Source organism: Caloenas nicobarica, chromosome 18 (assembly GCF_036013445.1).
Source record: "Caloenas nicobarica isolate bCalNic1 chromosome 18, bCalNic1.hap1, whole genome shotgun sequence".
Taxonomy (NCBI): domain Eukaryota; kingdom Metazoa; phylum Chordata; class Aves; order Columbiformes; family Columbidae; genus Caloenas; species Caloenas nicobarica.
This window is the reverse complement of record NC_088262.1, coordinates 4,444,282-4,459,192: the sequence shown is the minus strand read 5'-3', so window position 1 is coordinate 4,459,192 and position 14,911 is coordinate 4,444,282.

The following is a 14,911-nucleotide window of genomic DNA, read 5'->3' as shown; positions in this document are numbered from 1 at the left end:
ACGATCCTGAACAGACAGTCTCTGCAGCATGTGTGCAGTAGTTCTGACAGTTTGCAGAAGTGTTAGACTTACCAGGTATGTGATACCCAGATTGTATTTGCATAGGGCAGCCTTGAGTACAGTCATTCATAGGCTATAGGAACACAAAACGTAACCACGCTCTACAGCTTTAGTGGCTTTGAATATTTAGGAGAGAGTTGCAACTTGTGCTTCAGTTGCAGTTTCATTTTAAAATTACTTTTCCTCTGAAATGAAGAAGAAAATTTGTTCCTGAATTTCCATAGAAGAAAGATGACCTTTATCAGTATGGTAGATTATCTGAATCATTAATGGAAATAAATTGCATTGTGTAGCCGCTCCTATGTATGGTTTATTTACATCACATATCCTATCAGCATATCACTTATTAAATTTTCTGTTTATGAAAAGAGTGTGGTCAGTAGGTTCAGATGTGGCTGGTTTTTACTTGTTTAAATCTTCATTATCTGCTCTTCCAAGAATTCATTTGCATTAGAAATCACACTTTCATGCAAATTGTTAGCAGATAATAATTACAACTTAAACTGTCAGCCAAAATATGGTTCTCATATTTGCATTCTGTATTCCTTCACTGTCCACTAAAGCAAATTAATTACACTGTGTTTCTTTTCAAGTCAGCAGGAGGTAAATTGGTATGTTAGAAATGAAAAGGATGAGTCTAAAAGAAAATTGTTAGCCAATTTGTTAAGTTTCCATTTCTCTTTGATGCATTGTTTTGCAATATCAAAGCCTGAAAATTAAATGCCTGTCATTGCTTTGGGCTTTGTCCTCATGCTGCTGGCATGGGAACTGACAGCGGTAAGTGAAAATGTCAGATGGATTGTTGAATGGCAGCTAAAGGGCATCATTCTATTCCTTACATTGAAGGGGTTAAAGATCTGACTCTGATATTAACCTTCGACACAAGTTCAAATTGAAAGATGTAAATTTGATCTCACAAGTCTAGACATAACTGTCAGCTTTTAGCCATTGTTCTGTATTGATTTTTATGGTCTTAGTTTTATTTAATGAATAAGTTATTTTTCTCTTCCTCTGTAATTCTGACCTTATTCAGTAGAATCTCACTCTGCAACTCCTCTTTAACTTTCAAAAAATCTCTTCCATAACAGGTTCAGAAAGCAGTTTCCAGTGAACTTTTATGAGGATGTTATGAAAATTAGGGTTGCATTTTTGACCCCATTTAGTGTCCAAGCATCTGGCTTGCACGGTTCTGTTTGGTGATGTTTCTTCTCCCCAATATGACTTTGATAAATACTTTTGGTAGGCTGCTTACCCTTTGCAATTCAAAGCATTAGAGTTATTTACTACACTCCTGCAAACTTTCCTATTGTTTCCACTGTCCTTTGTATCAAATAAGTTGGAGACCAGCACCAGCTTTGCAGCAGATTGATTATGTGGCTGTTGACGGCTGCTTCTTTTGGTAGTTTTGAATTTCAGTTCAGAGTAAGAAGAACTGCACAAGCACTATAAAATTATCTCTTTCTTGCTTTTATTTTCCCTTTGCACATGATGCTTTTATTAAGATGATATACTATTTTTATTTGCCATGAAATCTTAGTTCTACAAAACTAATTTAGTTCAGATGGCAATACTTGACATATGAATTTTTAAGAACTTTGATGTCCTACAGGGCAAAATTCTTTTCATACACCTTTAGTCGACGAGCTGTATTTTTACTGTCAGTAATACTTGCTGCTTTTTTTTTGTAGCATAGTAGTACCCCACTGTGAGCATATACCCATTGTAGTAGGCACAAAACCAATATTTATTAACAGAATTCTTGTCCTGAAGAATTTACAGTCTGAACATGAACATATAGAGGAGAGGAAAGGAAGGATTGTTTATTCTTTTACACAGGAAAAACTTGAATGCAGGAACATGAAGCCTGTAATCCACAAAGACATTTAACTGCTGTTGGAATCAACTAATTGATTCAAGGTCCACAGTCATTCTCTGTAAAAGTATTAAGAGGGAAGATGGCAAAGTTGGATATACACTTCCAAATAAAAATACTGGAAAAAAATCAAAATAATATAAACTAGCCACAAATACATATGTTTACATATGGTAAATCAGGATGTTTCCATCTGCTGGTGGAAAACACTCTTCCAGTATGAGTATTGACAGCAAGAAACTTGATTATATTGGTGGAAATTTATAGTTCAGTGGTCTGATGATCAGAGAAAATTAAGAGGCAACCCAGGTATCTAGTTAGAGAGATCTTGGGAACCTGGTAATGGATCTGGTTGTGCCAGCCAAAAAACTGGGTCAAATACGATGCTTGAAAACTGAAAATTACATATAAGCTCTGTTGTTTGCTGTGCCACATAGTAGCAGACAAACTGATATAAGCCAGTTCATTCTGTGTAAAACAACACTGAAATTGAAATGGCATCATTTCATTGAGCTATCCAAGCAAATTCTGTATTTTTGAGAAAATTAAATGTTTCATAGCTTGTGAGAAACTTAACTGTCATTTTTCTCTTGACATGGATTATGACATAAAAATAATTCGATAATTTGAAGATCTATGTAAAATCTCAGAAGTGAATGTTTTCCTAATAGCAGTTCACTGAAGACATCTCTCTGTAGTTAGTGTACAGATAGTTCTGTTTCAACTTTAGCAGAGGAACTGCTTTTACATTATCTCTCTGGATAACAGAAAATCCCCAATAATTAATGCCAGATCCTCAGCTCTGATAGTTTCATTGAAACCATTAGGTCTATGCCAGTTTACATCATTTGAAGATCTGACCCAGCAGGTATAAAAACGAAAATGGCAAGGCAAAAAAATATGAGCAATTCGATATCAATAAAAATGTGCATGAGGTCAGTGGGGACAGAGCCTTTTCAAGTTTTCCTTTGACTTTTTTATCCTTAAAGAAGAACCTTTTTTTCAGTCATTGAGCAAGGTAATGTACAGCAAATGATAAATTACAAAAGAAAATAATCTGTCATAATAAAACCTTGGCAGAGGCCCAAGTATTTGTTCCTAAAATATTTATTTTTCCCCAGCTGTATTTATGCATGAATACACTGATGTTTCTAGAGGAGGTATTTAAAAATGTAACATCTTTTGAGTAAGAAACTGGTTTTAGTTATGCACATTTCCCAAAAAAAGTTTTTCCTTTTTCAAAATTCGAACTTTGACCTTTCTGAAATCTCACAATCACAACTGACAAATCCCAACTGGTTTTGTTTGGCAATGTTTGCAGAAAAATAAATGGCAATTCAGAAGTCTGAGTCAAATTTTTGACACAGAAAGTTACTCGGTTACCCAGAAAATAAACTGTAATAGATCAGAGGACAAGTTAGTCTCTCACTTTGAATAGAAAATACATTCAGTAGCTTGTATTTAATCGTTGTCACTATTGCTTATGTCTGGAAAAGATGTATTAATCATTATTCACCAAGAAAAAATTAAATCAGAGACAAGTATAGAACTTGCTGTTAACTCAAAGAGGAGATGTTTTCTTTTTATTTCACCGTAGCACTGGTAGAAAACCTGAATTAAAATTTGTTGTAAGGAAAATTACAGTTTGAATAATAAGCTTAGTGCAAAAAGAAAGCTCACACCTGAGACCTGAATGCAGCAAATGAAAAGTTTGAATTTGACTGAGCCGCAGAGAGAGAACATTGTGGTAAGGATTGGGTGTGCAGCCCCGCCTGTGATTAATTAGCTGCACCCAGGTGGTGAGATGAAAGAACAAGGAGCAGCTTGGGGTTGTGGGGGCAGCACTGGGTCAGTTTGGGGTCTGTCCCCACCGGGTGGATGAAAGGCTAGGTCAGGTCCACCTGCTGGGGAGGCACCAGCAGAACTCTTGGAAACTGCTCTGAAGAGAGGCCAGGCAGCAGGATTTGCTTTGTCTATTTTCTCTACTGATTACCTGTGTTTGAACAGCAAATATGCTCCTTAGAGGAGGATACAGTGATGCTAAAGATGCTTCGTTAGAAAGTGTGACTGGCTTATACCAGAGTGGGGAAACTGAGGCGGGGATGGTGGAAGGTGGAGTTGTTGCTTGTGATGCAGTGAAATACTGTTCAGTTCTGCTGGGTTTGTGCCTGGCTACCCCTCCAGCTCCACTTCACTGCTGGAATGTGTTGGGAGCAGTGGAGCGACTTGGAATGTTCTTCAGATCTCTTACTAAAGATGAATAACAATGGTAACGCTGGCTGTATGGAGCTGCATGGAGGATCTGGGAACAGTGAGTAAAATAAGTGGGTCCTATGGAGAAGTTCCTTGTCTAGAGTGGTTTGGGTGTTTGCTGGGGCTGACCCTCGTTATAAGGAATGGAATATATGGAATCAAAGTGAAATTCTATATGGGACAAGAAATGGGGTGGTCTTTACGGCAGGGTGGTCTTAAACTGAGGTTTAATGTATGTACAATATACAAACATTTTTGACAGACCATTAACACCTATAATCTTGTAAATATTTGCAATTTTCTAGATCATAAATATAGCTGCATAAGCAGTTCTTTCAGGACATCATTTATACTCCATTAAAGGTTAATTTACAAGTTAGTACCTTATAGAAAGAAGATATGTGTACTTTTATGTTAACTTTCTGTAAAGGGAGACTGGTGTCTCCAGCAGCAATTTGTAATTCTCCTGTGACGCTCCCAGTGGCACTATTCAAAGCACTATTTGAATTCTTTTCATCAGCTCATGTTCACAGCAAACTTAATCTTCTGTTTTGAAGACAGAGAGGGAAAGAAAAAGGAAAAAAAAAAAAAAAAAGAAAAAAAAAAAGAGCAAGATCTTAGGTCTTCTGTCTGTGTTCCCAAGCATCCAACTGTTTGTTTGAACAGTCTCCCCTGACACACATCCCCATTTGTCACCGTGCTGGTGATACCTGCGGCTGCATCTCAGCCCCGCTGGAGCAACTCGGTTGTGCTGGAGCCTCGGTGGTGAAGGGGGTAGGGAGGAAAGAGGTAAATAGCGCAGGATTGACTCTGCAGGCTACAACTTTATTCGCTATAATGGCATTTGTGCTTTCTAAAGATCAAAGGACAGAAAATGGGTGGGGGCAGGGGAAGGGAAAGAAAATTGTTCACTGTAGAGCCAGCCAGGAGCTTTCAGAAGTGCCTGTGAGAAATTAGGTGCCTCTTTGCACATTTGATCATCTAACTTTGAAATCCTGATGAGAGAGCTTAGGGAAAGACCTGAAGAGAAGTTAGGACTATTGGGGAAGAATGAACAAGGAAGGTGCTAAGTTTTACTGATTTTTTAATTTATTTTATTTTTTAAATGACAACTTTCCTTGCTGAGACACATAATTAAAGAACTGAGTGGCTTTAAAAATTGCTGTTAGCTGTAGATATACAAGAAAAAAGAAATCTGTTGTAAATGAATATACTTTGTCAGTTATTGGGATAAAAGAAACATTTCTCAAATGGCATGGCATGAGTTCCTACAATGGTCTTTCTGAGTTTATTCACCTTCCATAAGATTTCCCATGAAGAGAGATGAAAGCTTTATGCTTGTTGCTCGCTATGTAGCTTATGTTTATCTTTGTTACTCATATCTTAATAGTGAAAAGATTTCAGCTTTTTTTTTTCCATGTTTCCAACTCTATACACATTGCAGAATGTTCCAAGCTTCTGGTTTTCATATATTGAGATTCTTTCAGCTGGTTTCATACACAAAATGGGGGGCGATCATTATGGTACATTCACAAAACACTAAATAGGAGCTAATTAGGTATTCTTACAGTACTGTTTTCACTGGAAAACTCTTTATAAAAATTGAAGCTTTTCTTGAAACTGAATTACATCAACACTTCGGAAATTTTCTAAAGCTCAGGGCTGAACTTCTGGCTAAGGGATGTGAGAATTGGAAGCTTTGACCATGGCACGTTGAGTTTGTGATCTTCCAATCCATACTTGCATATCTGCTCTGAAAGTGGGAGATGAAGTAATCAAAAACTCATGGGCTGCAGACTGGTGTGGAGAAGAGGGACTGAGCTTCCTTCTTACCAGGTGAGTGATCTAAGTGCAACACTATACTCAGTCTCATCTGTCAGAACTGCTCTGTGTGTTTTAAACAATTGCTTGTTGTCTCCTAGAAAAACTTTCCAAGATACTGCTTGTAACCTCATACCAGTTTTTCTCAATCAAATAGACTTATTATAGTTGAGGTTGTAAGTAGATGGGCAAAACAAGAGTAATCATAAAGAAAAGGCTAAAATGTCTCGTTTACTAGGGAACTCGTCAAAGAACAGTTTCTTCCTACAATCACTAGTAAAGCAGCTGTGGTGAAGGAGCCTGACGTCTAATGGCTGCGTAAGTGCTTTGGTATAATTTAGCCTTGGAAATCAGTTAGCCTCAGTGTGTGCAAATCCCTTCACTATTTTTTGGTATTGGGCCTGCCTGTAGGCCTATGGCTTGCCATTGCACACGTGAGGCAGCTTAAAAAATATTCGTCTACATTAAGAAGCAGCACAAGTATTTAATGAGGGCATTTGCCACTCATCTTGCAGTTTGTGAAAGGACCGTCTTAATCTTCTGTCTGGTCTTTTTTCGTCCCTCCTGAGGTAACTCCCCTCATATCCTTCAGAAATAGGAAAATCTGAAGAAATCCTTTCTACTGCCTTTTTGCCTTTTCTCGTCCCTGCCTCTGAGCTCTAGAAATGACCGTGCAGCCCTCACTGTACCGGTCAAGGGCAGGGTCACAGCTGCCAGAGGGGCTGGTTCCATCGTCCCCAGCCCGGTGACAGCCAGGGGACAGCCGGGCCTGTGCTCTCCACTCCTGCAGCAGCTCGGCCTGTGCATAAAGTGAAGCGCGTGCTCGTTAGTTTGCAGCATTGAGCCCAAAACATTTGCTCTTGGCCTTCCTCTCCCATATTCCTTGTATAAATTCACATGGTGGAAGCTAAATCTTACAAAAATTTTCATGAATATGTAAATATATGATTGTCTCAGTATGTGAAATCTTCCCGAATTCTTTGGGTTGAATCCAGATTTATACAAGTGCAGAGCTCTGAGAACATAGGCCTCGCCAATTATAACGCCTACTCATCTAGCTGCTCAAATGGCATTTGCCTCCCTAAATTTTACAATAATTTATGGAGCCTTTAGGCTCCTCTGTAGAAATCTTAATTTAAAATCTTTGTTTTTCTTATGTAAATTGGTGCAAAAATATGTTCAGTTGCTTAATCTTTGAAGCAGTGATTTGTCACACAGTCATTCAGGAAGATTTACAGAGAGTTACTTGAGGACACCATTAATGTGTATCATCTTTCTGATGATAACTTCTGTATATTTTATCATGAATTTGGCTTTTACATTTATCAGACTAATATCTTTTCCCTATTCATTTAAAGGGTGATGAATGGATGTAAGAAGGCAATTTTTCTTTTCTGTTGTGAAGGAAGGGGTATGTGCCAATGCTTATGAAATCACTGTGCTATGGCTTGGTTATGACATAATTAAGTAATTTTTTTTTTTTTTTTTTAATCTAGGCACTGATCAGCAAGGGTTTATTTCTGCAGTAGCAAAGTCAATGAGATATTAACTAGTACTTTGCAGTTTGATCAGAGCTGTCACTCCGCAGTACTATTTTGCCAGTCCTTCAAATTACTATTTTTATAGTGGAGTGCCAGTGTGAAAGAAGACTTTTTGATATTTCCCTGTCATTTCTAAAAATGCTTTGTTATCATTCCAAATACAAGAAAGCAATTTCATTATAGCAGTGAATTACTGGGTATAAGACGTTATCATTAAATTGTTTTGCTTTAACTAGATTGTTGCAAATTGACAGTACAATATTTTTCTGGGCAGCAGTCAGCTCTGTTTTTCTGAACAGTAGTTTGCATGAGTTGCAGATACTGACACTGTTTGCTGAAGGCACCACACTGCTGATCTTTCAATCTAAGGCATAAATAAACTGCTCTGGTACCTCTTCCTTTTATCTTCAATCCCTCTCCGAAGCTGTGTATTTCACAGGATTATTGTCTTGAAGGTGACCATCAAAGCAGTGAGAAAACCAGCATCCTGATTTTTCTAAGAGTGAAACAATCTAAGAGTTATCTAAATATCTGCGAATGCAACTTTTAAAGAAGAGTCTTCTATTATAAGACCTTATAACCAAGCAGCACAGAGGTAATAACTGGAGTATCTTTAGGCTGTAGTGAACAGTTGTTAAATTGCAATGGAAAACTGCAAGTTGGAGGTTGCACGGATTTCTTATTTTATAATGTCTTTCTATTACTCGAAAGCTACTAGAAAACTCTTTGCCCATCTCTGAAAAAAGCTAGTATTATTTGTATTCGCATACAATACTTCAGCCATACGACTGAGATTTTGGAGGTTTTCCAGAAGACAAAACGCTTGAGATATATATTTACATAGTCTAGCAGAGATCCTATGTTGTTTGTTTATACTGTCAAGATCCAACAATTTAGAGTTGTTTTGCTTGTTACATAAAGTCTGTGTAATTGTGTTTCATTTAGCTTCAGGAAAAGCCAATTCCTCTTTCTATCTTTCTGTCGCAAAACATACCTAATGGGGAGGGTGTCCTATTTTTTCAGCTGTTTACGAACTACTGTTCTAATTGAAGAACCATAATCAGAAATTGCTCTTAGTCCCACGTATGTGTTCCTTTGCCAGAACCCGTCACAAATCCATTCTATAAAGATAAGCGTTAACTCCTCCTGGACCATTTCTTCTTTTAAAGTTTTCACATTGGCTGATTCAGATACACATCAATTGGGACTTTCAAAATGATCTACCAAAAATAGTGTCTTGCTTTCTTCTACTGACTGAAATTGTATCAGTTTAAACTGGTGAGAATTCTTTACCTATGAGTATAGCTACTCATAAAACAAGGGATTATTCTGTCACTGAAGTTACAGTTTTGTCTCTTTTAGTTTCACTATAATTATTCTTTTTCTATCTTTTAGTGCTGAATTAATTTTCAGCAGGTTTTCCTGCCTTGGTCTTTATCATGGAAGAATGCTGTGGATGCAATAGTAATTTCCTATGAGACTTCTAAGCATCTGCAATTTTTAAAGAAAATGTGTTTCAGGATTAAAAAAAAAAAAATCCATCTCCAAAACAGTAATAAGTGGGTGCTGCACATTTTCATTCCCTGACAACTGCTTATTGTTGCTACTATGATATCAGTGGAAGTTAAGCTTTCAGCTTGGGTTTTCAGATTCCATAAAAGGTGCTAATAAAAGAACACAGGCAGGTGAGTTGTGGGCAATAGGAACAGGTCACAAAATGTTCAACCTGTATCTAAGAAAAGCCTTGCACATCTTCTGTGCTGTCCAGCAAAAGAATTAAACCAACCAAAACTGACTCTTGGAGCAACTCATTGGACCAAATCCTGTTGCAGTTCATATTGGTCTCGGGGGTTTTGGATGATAAATTCTGATCAATGATTCGTTGTCTTCATTTGTAATTTGTTGAGGTTTTTTGAAGATATGTTTTGCATAAATCATTCTTAATATAGTAGTATTTTCAGAGCAGCACAGATAATGCAAGTGCCACTTTTTGACCTTTTTTAATCAGAACCTGTTACTTGTAAAGAAAGGCGATTTTTCTTTTTTTCCTTTTCCATTTGTTCGTGGATTAATAACAGTGTAAAATCTGGTGTTATTGGAAAAAGGTGAAATTGTATCTCAGTGTGCTGCCTTATCTTATTAGAGACAGAGGTGAAAATGAGTTAATACCTCTTTGAATAGAACTCATGGAATAAAATTCCACTGAACTACTTTCAGACTTGACTGACTTGCATATTTCACTCACAAGCTTAATTTTCTCACCCACCTGTGTATGCTCTTCAGTGGTATTAATTATTCTGTATTGAAAGACATTACTTGATAATTAGTTGGTTGTGTAATTCGAAGCAAATGCTGAAGTGAATTTTGCCTTTCTTTTAATTCAGAAATCATTTGCAAGCAGTGTTCTCAAAAGTACTATTTACAGAAAAATCATTTACCTGGTAGTTATACTTGAGGAACTACAGCTGCTCTTGAATCATGTCTAAAAAGCTCATTGTGTGTATCTATTTTTTTTTTTAATATATACTAACTCTCTTGGTTGCTTTTCATTAGAGGGACACATATGATATACCATTTTTCAGTACAGTAATTTCTTCACCTGGACAGAATGTATGGATCTAAAGATCAATTGCTTTCTGCATTGCTTTCCAAGGAAAGGAAAAGTTCTTGAGTTATCTCTGAGAAGTTATCTAGTTTTATTGTTCACTTGGAAATACAGTTCAGATGCTTCTTTAGATGGACAAAATACGTCAAAAGGAGTTGACTCTCTGCCTTGGAGCGTGTCTTCTCCAAACCACATCTTGCAGGCAGACACCTCTTACTGCAAACTCAAAACTGACTCCTGCAATCCTAACTAGTTTATTTTCTTGTGTATTTCTGATCACTCATTTATTTCCTACTTCACATTTCAAACATATCTCTGGTATGCAAGTGGCATTTCATTCGTACCCTGTAAGCACCATGTGCACAATTGGAAATATTGTCTGAACTTAGAAACAACTTTGTACATTTTGACATCATCGAACAGCAGTAGCTCAGTACTGCCAAAGTTTGTTAGGATCGGTGCTTCTGTTGTGATTATCTGGTTTAAATAGTTGAATCTAGGGCTAAAGAAAGTAGATATTTCTCATACGCAGTGAGGTTTCATCTCTATAAGCTATTGAGAGATTCTGCCAACCTAAACCTAAGATGAGGGGGCTACAAAATCGTACAAACCATCAGATCTTCAGCAGATATATGAAAGGCGGTAACTTAGAGGGTACTTCTTATTTGCTAACAAAACAGGAGCCTCCATTTTAGAATAAAAATCATATTGCACAAAGCTGTGGAACTGCACTTAAAATTAGAGAAGATTCGTTTCACTTTGAAGCCTGAAGCCCCTGTTTTTCATGAAGGCTGTATAAATGATTCTGGCTATTCTGTATTATTCTCCTTACTGTTCTTAAAAGCCTACTGAACAAGATGCTGCACACTGAAATCCCATTCAGTTGTTCAGAGAGAACTTGTTGGAAAAATGCACCCACATTTCTATTTTTAATGTTGTGTAACTGCGACTGCATTATTTATTTAAACACATACTAGAAATATTTGGAATTCTATGAATCATATTTTTTTTCTATTACTTCCTTATGTTAAAAAGTTAAGTTCTGGTGTAAAAAGAGGAAAATCTCAGCAGTGAGTCAGATGAGCCAAGCTCGGGCAAAATTCCAGCATTTCTGTTAAGCTGTATGCTGAGGTATGAATAGGCATAGGAGCAAGATTAACGTCCAGTTCTAGCTCTGCCACAGGTACGCCGAGTAACCATTGCCCAAATCGCTATCCCTACACCCCTTTCCTGTCCTGTCTATCTGCAATCCATTGAAATTTCAAGTATTGGTACTTAAAACGATAATTCCAGTACAAAACGTACATTTCTGTACTGCAGTCAGTGTCAAAGTGTACCTGAGCTTTCTGCTAGAATATTGTAAAAAGGATTACTGCATCATTGAATGCTCCTTTTTTAATTAATAAAATGGAATTTTTAGATGTTTTTTTCATGGTTGCCCTTTACCTATGATTCAAGGTTGAAGTAGTTCTTATCAGCTTGTTGTGTTTTTTGGATTTTTTTTTTCCCGCTCTGTAGTTCAATATTTTTCCCAAGAATATTCTCTTTATTTATACTGAACAGTAGGCAACAGAGCCATCTGCACCAGCAATTCTAAGAAAGAATCTAATACGATTCATGTTTAACACTGCTGCTTACAAAGTGCAGCTGGAATAATCGATTTGACCTTCTGTTTTCAGTACAGTTTTATTCTGGTTTTTTGTTTGGTTAGGGTTTGGGGGTTTTTTGTTTGGTTGCTTTGGGGTTTTTTAGAGAAGGCAGCAAATTCATCCTGCTTACTGATAGTGGGTAATTCTCAAGTTCTTTTTAATTGAGGCCATTAATTAAAACCAAAATACATAGTTTTATTGTGAAGTGCAGGCAACAGAAAAGATCAGATGCTTCCAGAGTATTAGAGCACATTATTTTCTGGCAGAGGGCTGCATCTAATAAAATGTTGTCCATCTGAGAATCTCTAAATATTTGACAAATATTGGTGATTTAAGCTTCTCAATTACCTACCAGCTGTATATTTAATGTATCAGAAGCTGAGGAAAGGTAATCATGATGTACCTGGGACACAGTGATGTGTCTATATTCAGATTGCTTTGAGCAACTTGCTCTAGTGGAAGGTGCCCATGGCAGGGGGTTGGAACTACATGATCTTTAAGGTCTCTTCCAACCCTAACCATTCAACAACTATGATCTGCCCTGAGTGAAACAGTGCAGAATACAATCTAAAGCATATTATTTACCAATAAAAAAAAATTACCAAAAAAAATTACCAAAAAAAATTACCAAAAAAAAATCATTGGTGTGATGGAAGTGCATGTTTTGGGGTTTTTGTGAGTGTTTTTTAACGTTACAGTCAAGAAGAGCACCTGAATTAAAACCTGTGGGCATTTTTCTGTACAAGGGCTCAGGTGTCATATTGGTCAGTGATATTCAAAGAGTAATTCTCTTGTCTAGCACTTAATATCTGTAAGATTTCAGTTGGGCTCCATGTTGCCTACAGGAGAGACTGACTGCATTACCATATAAAATACTTCTGTGCAGGTTTGTAGGTTACTTGAATGAAAGTTATCTATGAAATACATGTGTACAGATCATATCCTCTTAAAAAAAAAAAAAAAAAAGAGGCAGAGAAAATGTACTCAAGAGTTTTCACATTGTGTGAATTCAGTTAATTTTTTCTTATAGCACCTCATAATTTTTCTGAACAGAGATCATTAATCATTCCAAATTGTGTGCAAGTTTGTGCGATAGCTGTAAGACCACCAAACTCTGACCCTGGAGGAAATGAATTCCTAAAGGTGAAAAACAAGTGTTTTCTTAATTAAGCCACATAAGCTGCCTGGTTTTGCAAATATTTATTAACTCAATTCAGATGAAGCCAGATTAGCACTTCTAGCTGCAGAGAATGTTGTTTCACTGGACCATGAGTCCTTGTTTTCAAATCCATATTCAATCTTTTAACACAACAGCAAATTATTTTCCCCATCTGTCTCTTGTGACAACTCTAATGAACATTAATATCTGGGTGGTGATGGACAAACACTTTCTAAGCACTTCATTTATAAAAATACAGGTAGTAGTTATTTATAATAGGCTCTTGGGCATTCATTTTTTTACATTTTTTGAAGTTAGTTTCTAATATTCTTTTCCATTTGTTGCACGCAACTGAAACGTAAGTGAATATGTAGGTAACAAAATATTCTGGATATAGTAAACCTGTCGGGTATGCGAGGTTGGTATCACACAGGCTTTCCCAGCCAGTGTCTCTGTACTTTAGGACTAACAAGTGTTTTAGGATGAGCTGGAGAACTAAAGGTCCAAGTGAAACTTGGCCCAGCTGGAGACTGAGCCAGCTCAGAGCTTGACTTGGAGCTGGCGATGCCGGTGGTACCACTCGTGTGGATCTGGGAACTTGCCACAGCGCTGTCATGTGTTGGAAGCACCTTCTGCCCCAAGATTAACCAGGACTGTTCTCTCTGATTTAAGGATGAGTAAAGTATGTCACAGATGGCCTGTCAACAAAATGGAAGTTCAGAGACTTTTGCTAACATATCAGGATTTGGCTATACCACAATCCCTCATGAATGGGGACTGGGGTTTTTTTGAGTCCTGAAAGGAATAAGTGGCTTGAAGGCTGCGTGCCAAGTCCTTGCTAAGTCAGAATTTGAATGGGGGAAATAAAACCGAGAATCTCATGGTCTGAATCAGATTCTCTTTGACCTGCTGGAAAACTAATGCTTGCTGCAATCTACCATGAAAAGTAGGAATTTATTTCACATCCATTTCTCATCTTTGGTTTTCATTGATGCATTAGTTCAGACATGAGGAGGATGGAGGGATCGAAAGGGAAGCTGTGAACTAAATCCATCCAAAAAGTACATGCTCATCAGAGAGCGATGATCGCTTTCTATTCTGTTGTCATTTGTGGTGATGGAGATGGGACTCGTGGCAACAAAGTGAGGACTAGTAATAATGTTTATTGCTTACCCAAGGGGCTGGCGTAACCCATTGAAACAGATTCATCAGTTTTAGGGCTTAAGGAAAGTGATGAGAGGATGTTTTTGTGAACTGCTGTTCTAACTGCCATATATTTTAAAAGCCTCTACTGCAATAAAAAAGTAATGATTTTTGGCAAAGTACGTTACAGATCTCCCATACTCTAGACAGGAAAGATTTGGTTGCATTTCCTGCATTTTAATTTTGCTTTTATTGAAATGTTGGACTTCAGGAAAGAACAATCACATATTTTGAGTTTTGCCACTGATTTTGCTGTGCCTTGTACCTCTTGTAAAGTATTCATAATCATACATCCTTGTCTGTGTAAATTATAAAAAGGCTTTAACAGAAACTCTTCTATGTCCATGTACATTTATTTCCTCTGTAGTAAACCTTGGATCTTCATGATTTGAAAGCTATCATAAGTGCTCAGTAAAAATGGATACTTAAATGTGCTTTTAACTCAATGTGAAATAGAATGGCACTCGCAAGCGGGGAGTTACTTCATGGCAATCACTTCTATTCTGTTTAGGTTTCTGGTTTTGTATTGCTCCTGTGAGACACTGGTTTGGAACCCCTCAGAGTTATTTTCGTTTTAACTAAAATGTAAGTGAAGAGTCACATCAGACCTAATAATTGCAGTATGAATTCCAGCCTGGATAGAACTATCACAGCCAGGAAATGTGATGTTTCTCTGTTACAGACATGACCCCTGGGGCTATTCACAAAAGCCGGTCTATTGAGACAGATCTCCTTGTGCTTCGTTAT